This window comes from Sinocyclocheilus grahami, unplaced genomic scaffold (assembly GCF_001515645.1).
Source record: "Sinocyclocheilus grahami isolate Dianchi unplaced genomic scaffold, SAMN03320097.WGS_v1.1 scaffold651.1, whole genome shotgun sequence".
Lineage (NCBI taxonomy): Eukaryota > Metazoa > Chordata > Actinopteri > Cypriniformes > Cyprinidae > Sinocyclocheilus > Sinocyclocheilus grahami.
Window position 1 is genome coordinate 364,922 of NW_015505830.1, and position 7,183 is coordinate 372,104.

General features: G+C 34.6%; 1 protein-coding gene across 2 annotated transcripts in view; it reads left to right on the top strand.

The window, feature by feature from the left end:
• Positions 1–257: 257 nt before the first annotated feature.
• The window catches only part of LOC107558597 (peroxisome proliferator-activated receptor alpha-like), a 35,832-nt gene continuing 28,906 nt past the window's right edge, over positions 258–7,183 (top strand). The window contains exon 1 of one of the 2 annotated variants that reach the window (XM_016242257.1): positions 258–453. The gene's annotated coding sequence lies outside the window, so the exon portion shown is untranslated. Of the gene's footprint in view, positions 454–3,819; positions 4,362–7,183 lie in introns of those variants that run through there. The other variant, XM_016242258.1, reaches the window with a different exon arrangement.

Here is a 7,183-nt window from a genome sequence, read left to right on the forward strand (position 1 = left end):
TAATCGTTTTGATCTTGCAGAGATTTGTGTCTATATTCTATAACTGCATTGCGTTTGTCTTGTGTTCTTATTCCCTGCATTGCATTGCTGTCACTGTTTAAGCTTACAGGATGATGAGTGTACAGTATGTGCTCTGAATATTACTGTAATCGCTCGACGGTTACTGTATTGCATCCTGCGCTCTGGTTGGCCGCGCGCTGAGGTGTGTCGGGGGTGCGTTCGTGCGTCCGCGTGATGGCCTGTGCGTCATGACGCGGTGTCCAGGCGGCGCGCGAGAGCTGCGGCTGCAGTCTGACAGCGGCGGAGTCGCGACGCGCGTCAGCGGAGATTGTGTGTTTATAGAAATGATATAAAAGCTGTTCCGCTGCAGTGATCGCGCTGACAGCACCGCCATCGGCTCACTGACGCCCCGAGACGCGATGTTTGACCAGCGCTGGCTGCAGCAAGTTAAAGGTGACTCGATGTTTGTGTTGTGTGTGAAGTGAAGATCCTGCGCTCCCTCTTACTGCTCCATTCTATTCTATTCTAGTCTATTCTAGTCTGTTCTGTTCTATTCTGTTCAGTTCAGTTCTGTTCTATTCTATTTTATTCTGTTCTGTTCTATTTTATTCTGTTTTGCTCTATTCTATTCTAGTCTAGTCTGTTCTATTCTATTCTGTTCTGTTCAGTTCTATTCTGTTCTATTTTATTCTGTTATGATCTAATTCTAGTCTATTCTGTTCAGTTCTATTCTGTTTTATTCAAGTCTATTTTATTCTGTTATGATCTAATCTATTCTAGTCTATTCTGTTCAGTTCTATTCTGTTCTATTCAAGTCTATTTTATTCTGTTATGATCTAATCTATTCTAGTCTATTCTGTTCAGTTCTATTCTGTTCTATTCAAGTCTATTTTATTCGGTTATGAACTAATCTATTCTAGTCTATTCTGTTCAGTTCTATTCTGTTCTATTCAAGTCTATTTTATTCTGTTATGCTCTATTCTAGTCTAATTTAGTCTAGTCTATTCTGTTCAGTTCTGTTCTATTCAAGTCTATTTTATTCTGTTATGATCTAATTTATTCTAGTCTATTCTAGTCTAGTCTATTTTGTTCAGTTCAGTTCTATTCTAGTCTATTCTATTCTGTTATGATCTAATCTGTTCTAGTCTATTCTAGTCTAGTCTATTCTGTTCAGTTCTGTTCTATTCTAGTCTATTATATTCTGTTATGATATAATCTATTCTAGTCTATTCTAGTCTAGTCTATTCTGTTCACTTCTGTTCTAGTCTATTCTATTCTGTTGTTCTGTTATTTCTATTCAGTCATGTTGTTCTTTTCTGCTTTGTTTAATTCTACTATATTTAGTTATTTTCTATTCTAGTTTGCTCTATTACTCTGTATTTGTGTTTTAATCTAATCTTTTAGATGCATTTTCTAATATTTATTGTTGTTTATTTTATTATATTACATTCTACGTTGTGTTTTGTTAATATATTAATAATAATAATAATATGTTTAACTATTTCTTTACTTCTTTTCATAGAATATGTAACACTACTGTAAATTTGCATTAATTATTATTATTATTAGTTTTAGTATTATATATATATATATATATATATATATATATATATATATATATATATATAAAATTTTACACTGTAGTCAAAATTGCTCTTCACCAAGATTTTTGTCTTATATTTTATTTCGGACCATTTTCATTTCGCACCCCTTATTGGGATTTAAAGTTCACATTGGGGTTTAGTAGTTTGTACGTAGTTTGATTGCTCCGTTTATTCCTTATGCAAGACTTAAAGCATAAAAAAGTACTAAGCTCTTTGAAAACTAGCACTTAGTTGCTTAATGCGATGCTTTTGGTTGTCTTTACTGTATGTCACAATGTTCTAGTTGAGTTTGACAAAGATGTGAGCAAATCGGAAAAACTCGTAATTGCGGTAATTCCAACAAGCTGCATTATTTGTGAGCCTGGAGCACAAAAGCAGTGTTGAGTCGCTGGGGGATATTTGTAGCAATAGCCAACAATACATTGCATGGATCAAAATTATAGATTTTTCTTTTATACCAAAAATCATTAGGATATTAAGTAAAGATCATGTTCCATGAAGATATTTTGTAAATTTCCCGCCGTAAATATATTAAAGCTTAATTTTTGATTAGTAATATGCATTGCTAAGAACTTCATTTGGACAACTTTAAAGATGATTTTCTCAATATTCTGATTTTATTTTTTTTTACATATTTTCAAATAGTTGTATCTCGGCCAAATATTGTCCTATCCTAACAAACCATACATCAATGGAAAGCTATGTATTCAGCTTTCATATGATGCATAAATCTCAATTTCGAAAAATTGACCCTTGTGACTGGTTTTGTGCTCCAGGCTCACATTTGTCATTTTTGCTAAGATGTAACTTGCAATTCATTGCTATTGCAGCAGGCCCCTGGACACAAACCAGACTGTCCGATTCTCGCTGCGGGGCCCGTGCTTAAATTACTCAAGCAGACACACTGCTCGCAGCACCAACCCCCCATAAAGTTGCATAACCGGACGTTCTGTGAGGGTCTTGGAGTTCACCTTGTGTTGTGTTTATCTGCATGTAGGTTTTCGGCTGTATCAGCCATGACATCTGTGGAGTGTTTTAGTGTTGTGTAACTGTAGTCTTTGCAAACTGTATTTACAGAAAATACTCAGAACTGTTGAAATCCCCTGATTATTTACTCACCCTTATGTTGTGTCTTCCATGCAACACAATTCCATGGAATTTTTAAGCTGTTGCATGAGACGTAACCAAATGCAGCGCGCTAGTTTGTAGGGACCATCGATGATTTAAACCATTGATGTTTTAATCTAATAAGAGCGTTAACCCAGGGTTTACCAACTTAAAACTCAAAACCTGACTAACCAGTATTCATTTGTAACTCTGGTTGCAGTGTCTAATATGTAAGAGTTTATATACAGTCCGACCGCCATAAACACTAAATAAACGCAAAGTTAACTTGGAAGGGTTATTACCCTGAAGGAGTTTATATTGCGCAAAATGACCAACTGACTGTAAATGATCCTGCTTACTGTACAGCTGCTTACCAGATGGATGTGAACTATTGATTTGAGTTGCATTTTATTATCTGAGAAGAAAGAAAATTCAATGTGATGCAATATACACCGATACTGTATGTAAGAAATCTAACGACTAGTGGGTAGTTTAGCAGAAAATATGCACCATGAATGTTTGAATCAGAGAAAAGCCACATGATAAGGAACAAGGTAAGCCAAATTGGCCTCCATTAGTTAGGTTGAGTGTCTTTAAAGTAATCATCACAGATTTCCTCTCATGTCCGAACATGTTGTGCTGCTTTTGTCTGCCTCTCTGCAATGTTTTTGTCACGCTCAAAAATAGTCTTAGTAAAATGCTAATGTCTCTCTCAGGGACGTTGTCCGACTCGTTTGGAATCTGAGACTGTTCATCAGACCATTCTTGCTAGTTACTCAGTGAGAGAAGGGGAATGTTCCCGCTCGGTCCGTTCCCCCGCTGCTTATTTTCCTAAAACAGGATTTTCAGGTTGGACTGACCACTTTTTCTGTCCTAGCCACCTGACTGTGTCTCCTTAAATGTTAACATCAACGTCTTAAAGGCTTTCAGGGAGAGCATGTACACTACCCTTCAAAGGTTTGGATGCATTAAACTGATCAAAAGTGAAGACATTTATAATGCTGCAAATGTCTATTTCAAATAAATGCTGTTCAAAAAATCCTGAAAGAAATGTATCACGATTTCTACAAAAATATAAAGCAGCTCAACTGTTTTCAACATTAAGTTAACTTCTGGCCAGGCGCGTGCGCCCATTGAAACCGTCTATATAAAGCTTGAAGCATCAGAATCGGTATCGGCCGATCACCATGACAAGAAATCGGTACTCAGTATCGGCGGCAAAAATCCTGATTGGAGCATCCCTACTAAGAATGACTTGTGGCTTTCAGATCTTCACGCTCCCACGTGACGGTATTCTTAATGTGACCGTGAGAAGTGTGCCATCCAGATGTCACTGGGTTTTGTTGATAGCCTCGCCCCTCATCCACCCCCAACCCATGCTGGAGGTCACGGCGTGTGTTGAATTGCAACTTGAAACAAGACACGAACGGCAGGCGCTCGAAGCATTCGCCACTGAGCCCTTCTGGACGATTAGTACTTTCCGTGCATAAAGACACACACACATTAAATCAGATCACGTGTATAAACTCGAGAGGGAGGTGTGGTTTTGTTGTGGTTTTGCACATGCACATGTTTTTTGCTGATATTCAGCTAGTGCTCTTTGATTGAACATGCGTTGATGACTTCCAGGACACTTCATTCACACAGACTGTAAGTGTATGTAACGTATTACTGTCTGTGCTGCTCTATAACTCGGCTTTAATCCGCTCTGTTAATAATTCTGTAGGCAGGAGTTGTCATTGATTCACTAAGATCGTCCTTGGCCGTCCGAAACTCTGTCCTCAAGCTAATAGCTAATCCATAACTCCTCATAACTAACCCCTCATATTTGTTGTGAAGTTTTGTTATTGAATATGATGTGTTTCTTGCTATTTAAAGGGATTGTGCCATTAAAAACAGGTGTTTTCCTTGATCTTGTGCAGGGATTATAATTAACTAAAACTAAAACCATAAACATTTTGTTACTTTAAATAAAATAAAATAAAATATAAAAAAACCCTTAAACTTGTTTTATTTCATCTCATTGCCAAGGAAATGTTTCTCATTTTCATTTAGTTTAACTTGATGTACTAAGATAATTAATATAAAATAAAAATATAATATGAAATAAAAATGTATAAAAACTATGAAGACATATAAAAAAAATTTAAATATAAAAAAAAAAAAAAAAAATTTTAAATTAAAATCATAAACATTTTGTTACTTTAAATAAAATAAAATAAAATATAAAAAAACCCTTAAACTTGTTTTATTTCATCTCATTGCCAAGGAAATGTTTCTCATTTTCATTTAGTTTAACTTGATGTACTAAGATAATTAATATAAAATAAAAATATAATGTGAAATAAAAATGTATAAAAACTATTGAAAAAAAAAAATATAAAAAAAATAAAAAAAAAAAAAAAAAAATTAAAAAAAAAAAAAAAAAAAAAAAAATTGTAAATTAAAATGAAAGTGAAAAATATTAAAATAAAAACTAAATTCAAATTAAATAATAGTATATATTCGTAGTAATAGTATAGTAGTATCTCAGTGTTAATAAAATAACACTGATATTGTAAAAATAATTTAGACTTGGACTGAAGCAATCACACATATATATGCAAATTACAGTCATATATAATTTATATATTTTTTCCACCCATACTGAATCAATATTTTCGTTGCTTGTATAAAGATTATTATTGTGTGCATTCATATTTTCTACAGGTCGGTTAATGAAGCAGGTCAAGTGCAAACATTTTTCATTGTCAAATATATTTATTATGTTTAATTCTTATTTAAGTACTTATTATTGTTATTATATATGGCTGAGTTTGCTACTGTACCTTTAAGATTACATGCATATATTCTAAATATTATTGTTTTAATATTTATTGATATTATTATTCGTTTTTACAGTAGCCGAGGCTGATACTGAAAAGTAGATGTAATTAACACAGTTTAATAGTATTTTATTATTTACTGTTTTAAAAATATTTACTGAGAATTAAAAACATTTATTATTATTTTCCAAAGTTTTCAATAGATTTCGTAATTGACACAAGGAGAAGCTTACACGTCTGTTAATTATCCAAGCAGAAACAGTTATGATCTGATAGTCTCACAGTTGAAAAGTGGACATTGGGAAAAAATAGCTAGACGGAAATAATTATAAATGTTTTGATAGCATCCACTGATCTAGAATGGAAACCAAAGGTGTGCCGCCCCTGGAGAACTGTACATGCCATATCGTTGCACTGTCCAGCTCGATGAATACCGTACACATGTACCTCTCATGGCTGCCAGGGCGCATTGGAAATGCCCTGGCATATCGCCTGCGGTCTGTGACCACTGGCTGCTCTCTCTCTGTCTCAGGCTGAGACGAGTGTGCAGGGAACAGCGTGTCCTGGCTGGGGCGATGCAGCGTGTTCAGTGGCTTGTCATCACGATACGAGTAGGTGCTAAACATGGAGCGGCACGCATTCAACCAGCTCGCTTTAGATACAGGACCTTTGTTTATTTGCACAAGAGTTACATAATTATGCTGCGGAAAATTATTTATTCTGATGCAGCTGATTGGTTGGCTGATAAATGTTTTTTTTTTTTTTTTGATGCATGGAGGCAATTGGTGTTCAAGCGCTCTGTGGTTTATGAGTATAAATAGAACAGTTCAGTTGTAGAAAACGTACGTTGTGCACAGTGTTGTTGCACGATTTGAATAGAAAGCACAGTTTGCACGGTACCGTTTGAAACATTTAGCATTGCATATTGCATATACTTAATAATAATAATAAAAAAAAAGTAGTATACTGTTTCTTTACTGGATGCAAGCACTCCATTCCAAGAAACAGCTTGACAATACGGGGTGTGGCAACAGTTGCCATGCAAGATAGGATTGTTTTTTAAGGCGGGACTTAAAGAGTGGTCACAGGTTTTATTCACTTAGGGTCTCCACCTGGATTATATGTTACTGTGGAAAGAACATTTCACCGTCTTTAATGGCCCGTCATTTAGGACGTTTCGTTTTTTTTTTATCAGTCTTTTGCCGAAATTCATTTTTTTCTGTTTACATTTTCTGAGTTCCATTTTAATGGTTAAATTGTAGTTACATTGTAGTAAACTGATACAATCTAGCAATGTATTAAAAATAAAAAAAAAATTAAAAATGACACTATGAAATCCGTTCTATTTTTTCCCAAATTCCATTTTATTTATTTTTACAATAATATGATGTTTTCATAAATTCAGTGTTGTGTCTAAATTTTTCTAAATCTATCTATCTATCTATCTATCTATCTATCTATCTATCTATCTATCTATCTATCTATCTATCTATCTATCTATCTATCTGTCTGTCTGTCTGTCTGTCTGTCTGTCTGTCTGTCTGTCTGTCTGTCTGTCTATCCATCCATCCATCCATCCATCCATCCATCCATCCATCCATCTATCTATCTATCTATCTATCTATCTATCTATCTATCTATCTATCT